Here is a 12,761-nt window from a genome sequence, read left to right as displayed (position 1 = left end):
TTACTGGGTAAAGAGCTGCTTGGATGGCTGGGTCCCAAGAGTGCTGGTGAATGAAGTTAGATCCGGCTGGGGCCCAGCCAGGGTGTGCTCACCAGGGCTCAGTATTGGGTCAGCCCCTTTAGGTATCTTTATCAATGTGAACGAGGGAATTGCAAGCACCCTTACTCAGTTTGCAGGTAACAGCAAGCTGGGAAGGAGTGCTGATCTGCCAGAGGGTCAGAAGGCTCTGCAGAGGGATCTGGACAGGCAGGATCTATAGGCTAAGGCCAATGGCATGAGGTTCAACAAGGCCAAGTGCCAGGTCCTGCCTTTCAACCGGGTAAGTGACTGAAAACCTGAAAGACTTAATGTAAACCTGAAAGAGAGAATGTCTCACACATTTGACAGAAGAGAAACAGAATGTTACCATCCCAAGTAGATAAGATATGGTTAGAAAACAGGGTCTTGCAGAGGCGGCATAGTGCTTCTCTGGGACCAGCTTCCTTATCTTGGGTAACTATTTTCAAGAACAAATTTGAAAACATGAGACCATCCAACCCCTTCTGAAAAGTTTGAGAATAACAAGATGCACATGCAAGGACTAGTCCTTCAATAGTGCAACAGAGAGAGGAGAGGGTATGCATCCATCATCCATGCACCTGCCATCCAGAGGAAAGAGACCAGAGGCAGTACTGGGGCCCTGGCTGGTAACACAGATCTATTTTCTCTACCTCTGCTTTCCTAACTCTCCTTCTTCCTTTCTTCTTCTGCTTAAAAGTTAGAATCACTGCTGCTGCAGGCTGTTGCAAAATCACCATTGTCACATGCTGTCCAGAAAAGTTTAATCTGTGGCTGTTCAGAAAAGTTTAAATCATTGCTGCCACAGACCTTTCAACTAACCATAAGGTTTAGATCGTTCCTACCATAAGTAAAACTTTTGAATTAATCCCATGGTGTTGCTTTGCTGTAATTCAGCCCATGAGGCTGTCTGGAAAGGTGCCCGAGGCAAAGAACTCGGGGATGCAGGCCAGCATTGGCTGAACATGAGCCAGCAGTGCCCAGGTGGCCAAGAAGGCCAAGGGCACCCTGGGCTGTGCCAGCAATAGCGTGGCCAGCAGGAGCAGGGCAGGGATGGTGTGCTCATCACTGGTGAGGCCGCACTGTGCTCACTTTTGGGCTACACTCACTGCTCACTAGAGGAATGGTAAGCTGTGAGTGTGCTCACCACACGACACTCACTACCAGGAAAGACACTGAATTGCTGGAGTGTGTCCAGAGAAGGACAATGGAGATGGTGAAAAGTCTGAAGCACAGGTCCTAGGAGGAGTTCTCAGGGAGCTGGGGTTTATACTGGAGAAGGGGAGGCTCAGGGGATTCCCTGTCACTCTCTGTGACTACCTGCAAGAAGGGTGTGGCCTGCAGGGTGTGGCTGAGTCTTTTCTCCTTGAGTGGATGACAAGAAATGGCCTCAAGTTGCTCCAGTGGGAGTTTACAATGGATATTGTAAAAGAAGAAGAATAAAAGAAGAATAAAAGAAGAATTTCTCTACAGAAAGGGTTGAAAAAGATTGGAACATGCTGCCCATGGGATGTGGTTGAATTCTGTACTCCTGGGGGTATTTAAAAGCCGTGTAGATGTGGTTCTTAGGAACAGGGTTTACTGGTAGACCTGGCTAAGTTAATGGCTGGACTTGATGTTCTTGGGGTTTTTCCAGCCTAAAGGACAAGTGGGTGGTAGCTGGTAAGACTTCAATAGCCATTGTCTTCTCTTAGGTCTCTACTTTGACTCAGCAAAAACAACAGTGGTATTACTCAAGATTGTGCCTTGGATGACACAGGAAGTAAGTATCAAGATCAGGCAACAGCCACAATTTAAAGAAAGGGAAGCTCTCAGATCCATTTTAAAGGATCAGATTCCTACTTATGAATTTATGAATTCCTTCTGTGGACAAATACTTTGAACATCATTCTCCAAGGAGCAGGGAAAAACCTCAAAACAGAATTCCATCAGGGTAATGAGCACGATGTAAGTATGAGGACTTCTAAACATCACGACTGAGGAATAACACAGCTGAGAAAAATAAACATCCCAGCAATCCAACAGTTCCTCAGTGCTCTGTATTGGGAATGGTGTTATTTAATATCATTATTAATGACATAGTCAAAGGGATCAAATGCACTCTCAGCAAATTTGCAAGTGACACCAATATGAGTGATGTGGCTGACAAATGAAGGACAGGATGCCATTCAGAGGGACCTGGACAAGCTCAAGAATTGAACCAGTGGGAACCTCATGTCTACCAGAACCAAGGGGAAAGTGCTGCACCTGTGTTGGGGCAAACCCCAGCACCAGCCCAGGCTGGGAATGAACAGATCAGAGCAGCCCTGCCAAGAAGGACTTGGGGATTCTGGGGGCTGAGAGGCTGGACATGACCCAGCCATGAGCACTTCCAGCCCAGAAAGCCAAATGTGTCCTGGGCTGCATCCAGCAGGGTCAGGGAGGGGATTCTGCCCCTCTACTCTGCTCTGCTGTGACCCCACCTGCAGGGCTGTATCCAGCTCTGGGGTCCCAGCACAGGAAGGACATGGAACTGATGGAAACAGTCCAGAGGAGGGACAATAAGATGATCAGAGGGATGGAACAGCTCTCCTGTGAGGAAGGGCTGAGAAATGGGGTTGTTCAGCCTGCAGAAGAGAAGCTTCAGGGTGACCTAATTGTGTCCTTCCAGCACCTGAAGAGAGCCCAGAAGAAAGATGTAGAGAGACTTTTTGTAAGAGCATGTAGTGGCAGGACAAAGGCGAGTATCTTCAAACTGAAAGAGAGTAGCTTTAGATTAGGAAGAAATTCTTTACTGTTACGGGGGTGGGGGGGGGGGGATGAGTCATTGTTACAGGTTTCCCAAAGAAGTTGTGAGTGCCCCATCCCTAGGAATGTTCAAGGCCAGGCTGGAGGGAGCTTTGAGCAGTCTCATCCAGTGAAAGGTATTCCTACCCATAGCACCAGAGTTGGAACTAAATGATCTTTAAATTGCCTTCCAACCCAAGCCATTCTATGAGTCTGCAATGTCTCTGAAAGCAGCTCAGTCTGGGTAGTGCAAGACATCTCCATTACATCTGCAAAAATGAGGACAGTGGGAATAAACTGATCTTTTGAGTAATCTCCATACTAATCAAGCTAAAATGCCACCATGGATTGCCTGTCATTGGTGACTTCCTTCGTTCCACACACTGGGACCCGGCTAGAAGAGGGTGGGCAAGGCTCATCCTGTCAAAAAGAGGCTTGGGATCCTCCCCTTGGGCTTCTTCCCAGAGCTGTAGAAGTTCATGTTCCTTTTTGCTTTGAGTCAAACACTCTACAGTGAGTGTGATTTACTGATTAAGGACTTCAGGAGCCAGCCCACAGGAATTACAGTGAGAGGAGGAGACCTCTGGTTTTATGCCTCATACATCATTCCTGGCAAAATCAGTATTCCCTAATGAACATGTCTTCCAGTGTGACATTTAGTTAGATATGAATTAATCATTTGACAGGACTTCTATACTTAATACAATCCCTGTTAAATTGAATATAAAAATGTAGGCAATTTTGGGTCAGCTGGTGACTGCCTACATTTGTACAGATGATCTCTGGTCTACATTTAAGGGTACACCTCCATATACTGATTCTTTTTCCAAAGCAGCACAATTGGGGAAGAAGACGCCAGAGAGCTTAAATAAAGCTGACCATCTTTTTGATGAGCCGGTTTTCTCACTTGCATCAAAATTCCTTCTGTGAAATCATAAATCAGGAGGAGTCCTTGTGGATTCATTTTTGTCTCAAAGGAGTTTTGAGTCAGGACTTGAAAAAGTAAGTCCTTGCAGGGAACAAGACAGAACATGGATAATCTCTGACAATTAGAACAATAGAAGAAAAAACTTTGGAGTGCTAATCTCAGGAGAAAATAAAGATGAGCCACTACCTTAAGAATTTTATAAAATTTCCACTTTCATGTAACTGAAGGAGAGGCAAACAGGAAGATGTATAAACAATGAATGTGCTCACCCTTGCTAGTCCATATGACCTTTTCGGAATGGATTTTTTGACAAAAACCTTCCAACACAGCACTGAAACTTTCTGGCCACACTTGTGGTCTTCCAGCATTCTCTGGAGTTAGTCATCATTCTCCAAGGGAAAATGATCTGCCTATTTGTTCTGTTCCAAATCTGCTGGCTTCCCATTGCTTTAGCCCTCCTGCTCTCCTAAGGCCCATGATGCAGCAGACCAGTCTTCAGCTTGGTTCTGGAGTGTGTTATATCGGCTTTTTATGGTAAAACTGCACTGAGACCTAAGCAGGGAAAATAGCTGCCCTACCCAGCCCAGCATGGACCTGCCTATGGGACAGCCAGTGCCAGCAGTAGCATTTTACAGAGAAGAAATGGCTGATGAGGAGCAAATTAGTGGCACTTCACTAATACCTCAGTTAGTATTCCATTACAATTTGGCTGCATGCATAGGATTTGGAGGGACAGGGTTTGGAGTGTCCGGGAGGGTGACGGGTCCTGCAGATCAGCAGGATGAGGATGTGCAGTGCAGGTTCCTCTCAGAACACACCACAGGAGCAGGCAGGGAAAGCTGCTAGAACCTACATTTTTCCCCTTGCAGGCATTTATGGCCTTATGAATGCTAGGGAACTTCCCAACAGCCCACAATGGAAAAAATGCCAGGATTGCCTGCAGATGGCAGTAGCCCCAGGCTGCCATGGTCTTTGCTCAGTGATGAAGTTTTCAGCATGATCTGGCAACACAATTAGTTTTACACCTCAAGTATTTCCTCCTTCCTCGTGTACATAGTCCTGCTTTCTTCAGTGAATTTCAGGATGAATTTTGTCGAATTTTCCCTAAATTATGATGTATGCCCTCAGATTTTACTGTAATACTCTCTTATAGACAACATGCAGCAGAGGACCATCAGTGATAATGCAACACCAACACATGATAGTATGAAAACTATTTCTGCACCCACAGACATGCTTGAAAATATTTTTTACTGGAAAAGAATGGGAGAAAATGAGCAAGACTCTTAACAACAAGGAGTGGAACAATGCTAGACTTAAGAGGTTTGCTACACTTTACTACTCCTTCTGGCATGATAAATATTTTAAAAATAACTACATGATTCTTCAGGATTGAAGGCACTGTTTTGTGACTGCAGCAAGTCATCACATTAATGTCAGCAGTAAAAAGTTAAAATTACTGTGTAAGCATTTTGATGTTGTAGTTGTCAAATCATCCCCTTTTTTTCTAAAAGTTAATGATACCTATATTTTGGCATCTGCTGCGCTTGCTTGCTTAGCTATGGGGTTGGGATTTTTTTGTTAATTTTTCTGATTTTCACTGTCTTCTGATTTTCCAAATTACACTTTTTCTTGACTGAGGTCTATCAAGTTAGTCCCACCAATACTGCTAAAATAAAACAAGTATGCAAGGATGGGGAGAGTTACTAAGAATCATGGAAGAATAGCAGACCCTTTGAGGGTAAAAAGAATACAGGTCTGCTTCATTTATCTGAACAGAAGCTGAGATGAAACTCATGAGTAATTTATCAGCTTACATTAAATAGTTGTTTAAACCAGGGAGGACATCCTGGAGTCACAGCTCAGAACCAGAATTCAGGCCATTTGCCATGTGGCTTACTACTGATGATTACTGTCCACAGAGATCATGGATGCCATAGTGCTACTGCTTGAGAGAAAAAACTGCAGCCCATAGATGGCTGAACTGTAATTATCTCTCTTGCTAAAATGAACCCTCACAGGGAAAAGCAACATCTCCTTAACCATGTAATCTACTTCTCGTACCAGCTCTAATTTCTGTTAATGGTCAGATTGAAAAACAGCGCAGAAATCTCTTGTTTAGATGGCATGATGATGCTGTGCAAAACAAGACAGGGATGTAAAAATGTGGTCGAGAATTGGGGCAGGTTCTAATAACAAGAACTGACTGCCCACAGTTTGGTTGCAAGGAAAATCACTGAAGATGAGCCTTCAATTTTGTAACTACCTTCTCTTCCAAGCTATGGAGATACAGTCAGAGACCCAGCTACCTGAGTTATAGAGGAATAGATGACAGATGAGAGGCTTGCAAAGGGAAGATGATCATCCATGTGCAAAGTATCAAAGTATATCTCATACAAATATTGAATGTGGAAGCAAAAGGAGCATATGAGAAGTAAAATGTTCTGCTTTTAGATGGTGAATAGATCTAAAACAAATAGTGAATGTACAGTAAGAGAAAGGTCTCCCTTGAGAGAAGTTTGGAGCCCTTGTGACCATACCAGTACAAAAGCATGTTAACCAGAAACATTTGGAAGATTATCTGTAATTCCCACACAACTCAGAAACTTTTTTCTTTGTCCCATACGAGAAGGCTGAAGTCTGGATGCCAAACATCACTTCTTTCACCAGCACATACATCCACCCCATAATAAAATAGATGGTTCAATCATTTCCAAATTAATAAGTAACTGTGGAGAGCAGGTTTTAACCATTTACATGCATGCAGTTTTCCCTGTAATTTTGGTCAAAAGTTTAGCAAAAGAAAAAGGTATCTGTAGATGTATAGTGCTCATCAGAGTCTAAAGAATGAACTTCATGATAGCTTAATCTTCCAAATTTACTGTCATGGAAAACTGCTATGGAAAAGTCCAGTGCATTCTGACAATATAAACATCATGGAAAGATCACAAGCTGCTCTATGAATCCATGCAGCTTAGAGAATTGAATGCAAATTTCAGTAACTGTTAAAAGACAGTCACTTTACTTTTGAAGGAGTGAGTTCCTAAGGTATAAAACCCCCTTTTGATGAGAAAAAAACCATTAAATTAAGTAAGTTATACATTAGGAAGAATTCATATTTCCTGTTGAACTGTTTCCTGTATCCATGTTTATCCTGTATGGTAATGAAGTCCTAGACTTTGTCATTGAGCAGTGTGCTTCTTCTGTCCTGGCACCAACCTATCAGTTCTTCCATTACAGCTGCCTTTAGCAGAAATTCCCAATGGTTTTTACATAAAACTGGTGTGTCAGCTGTATTGTGCCTATACAGGTGAAGCCATGCTCTCTGCCCTTTGTGTTAATGTGGTCATACAGTTTTGTATTCTTTCTTATTCCTACATACTTGTGCGAAACCTTCCAGATTGCAAGCATACACTGCTGATGGGAATTTTAATTGTTCCATTTTCATTTCCCTAATCTCTGCTTTCCATAAAGTCATTCCTAAGCAGAAAAATTCAAATTATTCTGGAAATTTAGATTCAGAAAGTCTTACCGAGGCACTGCTGTTTTAGTGCAGCATACATGCATTTCTGATCAGATCCCTAGGCTAACTCCAGAGTGTAGAATAATATCTCTCACTGACACAATACTTTATATGGCAAACCACATGGATATTCTCAAAGACGTTTGTATAAACACTAAAAAATGTAATGGGGCTTTTCTCTAGGATTTTTCTGATTTGAAGAAGCAGGATGTAAGCACTTAAATCATTTGTGAGTCCAATTAGGACCTCCTCCAGCCCTTTTGACAGACAACTAGGATCTCAGAAGGTATACCTTTTTCTTTCACTTTAAAATGCAGCTCCCACAAGTTTCCTACCAGAAAAGTCTCTGCAGGAATCAGGTATGTGCAAGGAATCAGGCTGTAAGCAGGGAAGAGGAACTCCTGATACTAGAAAGAGCAAATATGCTTAGAGGGAGGCTGGGGAGAAACACTGAAGGTACTGTCTGTCCTTACAGGAGGACAGACAAAGTAAAAGTATATGAACATATTGGAGGGGACTATGGAAAGCCCTCAGAGGGGCATCCAGGACTTAAGGAGGAAGGGCAAAGTGTATGAGAAGGGAAAAGTGTTATCATAACACTAGGAAGAACCATTATTTGGGAAACCTGAATTTGTTTTCAGTGATCAATTTGATTGTACAACTAGGCAGCTTGCATTAATTGTAGAAAAACCTGGCAAAATATACATTGTGTATTTGTCCTGTTAAAGCAGCCTTACAGTTCTGCACTTACTTGCAGGTGCATGAATTCATAATAGCTCACTAGCCAGAGGTACTTGTCCCCTTTAAAAAACCAATAGAACATACTGGAAGTACACCCATGTGAAACCTTTTAACGCTAAGTAGAGTGCATGAAAATATTTTTAATAAAAATATACACAAACATTTGAAATCTGACATTCTTCATTCCTGATTTTTGTCTTACAACAAATTGGTCATCAGACACGAAACCTCATCACAGGCTTTAATGGGAATGCAAGTACATGTCTTAAACTAACCGAATGCCGCAAATGAATGGTGTCTCGTATATTGAAAGGACTATTTCGATAATGACATTGTGATTTCTTTTTCATAAATATGCTCAGAAAGGCTCTTCTCATATAATGAAACTTTCATATGTAATTTTCCTAGTAAGCCTGTCCTAGTTTGGAACAGATTTGGCACAAAACTTCCCAAAGGTGTCTCCTCTAGAAAGCAAATTCCAGCAGCCTCTCCCCCAGACACTTCAAGAAAAAAAATCTCCTTGGAGAAAACTGGAAAAAACTGTTTATTTAACAAGCAAAGTGCTCACAAGCATGAAAATGATGAATCATATTAAGCAATTAAATCTCTCATTGCTCTGGAGAGGTAATAAACTCAGAAAGTCCTTCTGTAGTTCAGGGAGTCATGGGGTGCAGCTTGGCTTGCTCAGTCTCTTTCAGTCCCCCTGGGGCTCAGACCCAGCATCCACAGAGCAGTTCAGGAGCCCCCCGGATTGTCCTGGGGTTCAGGATCAGAGAGAAGCTGAACAGTTCCAGAAAAAAGACCCAGAAAGTCCTGGAAAAACATTTCTTGCTGTTGCTAACAAGGAAAGCCAGCAAAAAAAGCAAAGAAAAACTCCCTCTCTCTCTCTCTGCAGAAGCAAAAAACTCAGACACTGGATTCCTTATCTCTCTCTGAGCTTTGAATACAAGCAGTGAGAAATTCCACCAGTTACCCCCCAGCTTAGAAATCACAGAAATTAAGATTGTCTGTAGCAAATCAGTCTAGACCCCCTGTCAATATGGAGTATGGTATAATTTAATTTACACAACAAACATCAAATTTTCCAAAGATGGAGACTCACATGAGAGGCACAGTTTAAAAGCATTTGTGTCTTTTACTTTTCTTGGGGTTTTTTTGAATTGCTACCATGTTTTGCTGTAAATAGGTGATTAAAGACAACTGCAGGCACATCACTGTTTTGGATGTGGATTAGGAATCAGCACCGAGTAATAAATGGCAGCAGCAGGCAACACTTAAGACTGTGGCATCTTGGACTCAGTCTGTAGTTTGGTTGTGGCAGGTGGGTCTGGGTAAGAGCTAGGGACCTCAGGCTGGTTACCTCTTTTTACATGTCTGCCCATACTGAACGTGTTCATGTAACTCAGCCTTCGGCACACAGGGAAATACAAAGGTTTGACAGTAAATTTCATCATTCTGTGGTGCAATGGATCACACTGGTTGGATTTGTTGTTTTACTTCTAAGAGAAAGACCTGCATTTTCCTGTGCTTACATTATTTGACAGGATGGGTTGGCAGTGGTGAATTTATTCTGCAATATTTGAATGTATTGAAAATAGAATATTTGTAAGTATATCTAATTCTTGCATTTTGACTATATTAAACATATACCATGGCAAAGATTAACTTATGGCTAGAGGGTAAAACCCATCTATGTTTCTCTGGCTAACCTAGCTTGTTTTACATTAAAGATACCACAAAACATTTGCAAGAGCTGTTGAATTCCACATATTGTAGCATTATTTACATAGGCTTTTCACTGAAAACAATAATTCTTTCTGCACCATCCAGTATCAGCTCCAGTCCTTTCTTCATTTTTGCTGTTTCTGTCAGAGAAAATATGCATTCATATTTAGCTGAAGTTCATTGACAGAAAAATTAATTCTAGAAACAGAATGATTTTTTTTTTTTTGAGCTGGAATGCAATATGTATTTTCAAGCTTCTTAAAGCAATAGTTCTAACTGCTCTGATTTTCCTTAATATAAATAAATGCTCTTGAAAAACTGTCAGCTGAAAGGACATCACTGAACAATGGCCAGGACTTGCAGAGCACTTGCAGACCAGCAGCCAGCCAGAGCTAGAAATCCACAAAAGGCTTCACATGAAACACTCTGTCATGCCAGGTTTCTTGGTGTCAGCTCTGATAAGCTATTTGGTTTCAAGTATCTACACAGTATATCCACGTTTCTCCAATAATAAGCAGTAGAAATATTTGTGACATCAGCCTGCTGCCATCTTCTGGTGAAAAGTTCAGGACATTGAACAGCGAATACAATTGTTCCCATTATCTTGGACTTTTATCACACAGGAAGACAATGTAATATATCTTGTGGAGTAATTACTAGAGAGAAACAAGGAGGTCATTGATCTCATGGGGATTAAGGTTCCTTTCCATAAGTCCCCTTAAAGTGATCCTTTACCATACACACAGTAAACTGGACTGTCAGATGAACAAGGTGTCTCCAGCATCCTTTCTTAATCCACTTGCATTACAATTAGGTAAATTTTCATTTTTTTATTCAGTAAATATTTTCAAAAATTCTATTTTGAAATAACGTGTAGAAAGATATTAATTTAGGCCTCCTACTTATGCAGTAAGTGAAAAAATTACTGCCAGAGCATTAAACTGTAAGTCCTTGATAAAGTCAGGATTTTCTTATCACTAGCACTTCCCATTAACTGAAAAACAATGGTTGCAAGAAATATTAACTGATGAATAATACAGGCTTCCAAATATAAACCTTCTAAGCAGCAGGGAGAGGACTAAGAGATAAATGATGAGTAAAGCTTACCTGCCTGACCAGTATTAACACACAGATTGTTCCTCCTACTGCAGAAAATCTGCCTAAAATGATAACCAGCACAGCTGGTCAACCCCCAGGAAACCATTTTTGGCTCACACCAATACTTTGATCATTCTTCAAGATCAACAGCTTTGATTTGCAAGAACTGTCTGTTCATGCTCCCTGACTAAACAAACTGCATTGAAAAGGAACATGTGACCACTGACCTGTCTCAGCCCTGGTCTTTACTGGTATGACTAGCCTTTAGCAAGCCCATGTCCCTTAGACCAATGGAAAAGACCGGGTCAAGAAAGAGGAACAGGTTAGGAAGCACTTAAACAAATGGCATGCTTGGGTCCATGGAGTACCCACAAGTAATATAGGAGTATTGTAATCTAATTTTGAGGTGATTCATCCTGTTGTTAAAAAGTTGTGATAACCAGGAGAGGTTCCTTATGTCTAGGAGAAAGTAAACATCATTCATATCTTCAAGAAAGATTTCAACCTCAGTCATTGTAAAGATGGTTTATCAAACCACCTGGAAAATCAATTCCCAACACTGGCTGTCAAGTGAGCTCAAGGAGATCATTTGGAGCAGTCAGCATGAAAGGGAAATCATGCTTAGGCCAAACTGAAAACCTAGAAGAAGACTGGGTTGGTACAGTCTTCTGTAGGATAAGGAAGAGAGCAGTAGATACTGCATATCTTGAGTTTGGTAAGCTTTTTGACACTGTCGCCCACAAAGAGCTTCATCAACAAACTGATGGAAACATGGGCCAGGTAAGTGGAGCCTGAGGCAAAATGAATAATGTTCTGAGCTCCTAGACTCAAAGAGTTGTGATCAGTGGCACAAAGTCCAGTCAGAGGGCCACCACCAGCTGTGATCCCAATGACTGGGAAATGGGGTAAAAGCTATTACATAAATCTTTATAAATTACATATATAATGGGATACATGGCACCTTCAGGTATCAATATCATTTTGCAAATGATACAAATCTGGGAGAAGCGGTTGATACACCCATTGCATGTCGCCATCAGGAGGGATTGCAACAGGATGAATAAATGGGTCAATAGGATTCTTCGCTAGATTTTAGTCTGAAAGCCTCTTGGACAAATGACTGTTTCTACTTGTGTCATTATTGAACTCCTTGGGAAAAAAAAAAAAAAAAAGAAAAAAAGAAAGACTATGGCTTTTAATTATGTCCCAACACCAGTGAAATTACTGTGTACTTGGCTCCTGGAGTACTTTATAATAAATATGAGAAACTTTCCTGCAGCTTTCTCTGACAGGTATTTCTACATGCAAACTAGTAAAATGTACACAGCTTTAATAGACAGACTGCCAGAAACATATAAACTATGTGTGACTATGGATTAGATTTACACCTTGGGATGACTGCCTACACATAAATTAATCAGAAACTAGTGTTTGTGCCACAGAAAAACACCACCCAAAGATCTTATTTAGAAGTGATAATATGCCCACAATAGAGACAAAAAGGTATGCAAACTCTCTGTAGTTGTGCTTTTTGCCAGTTACACACAGGATTCCCCAAGCATTAGCCCATGCACAATCCAGCAGACACAGCTGAACAGCTCCGCAGGGACTGAAGTGTAGGTATGTATCTCCAGGGAGGATGGTCTGAAAGCATTCCCATACAAAAGAGCTACCTTCAAACTGTGCCCCACTGGAGTCAACCCAGTAAGCACTGCAGGGGGTAAAACACAGCTCTCCTACGCTGTTTTACCCTCGCTACCAATACAGTAATTTCTGCCAAAGTTTTTCTAAATGATGCAACACAGAAGACTGAACCAGAGCTATCAAGCCATGGATGTAATTCAGGCTTGCTAGAAGACTGTCTGAAGTTAATCTCAATTACTCGTATTTTATGTCCCTATTCATCCCATCTTCCCTCATTCT

This window comes from Serinus canaria, chromosome Z (genome assembly GCF_022539315.1).
Source record: "Serinus canaria isolate serCan28SL12 chromosome Z, serCan2020, whole genome shotgun sequence".
NCBI lineage: Eukaryota > Metazoa > Chordata > Aves > Passeriformes > Fringillidae > Serinus > Serinus canaria.
Note: the sequence above shows the minus strand (reverse complement) of the source record.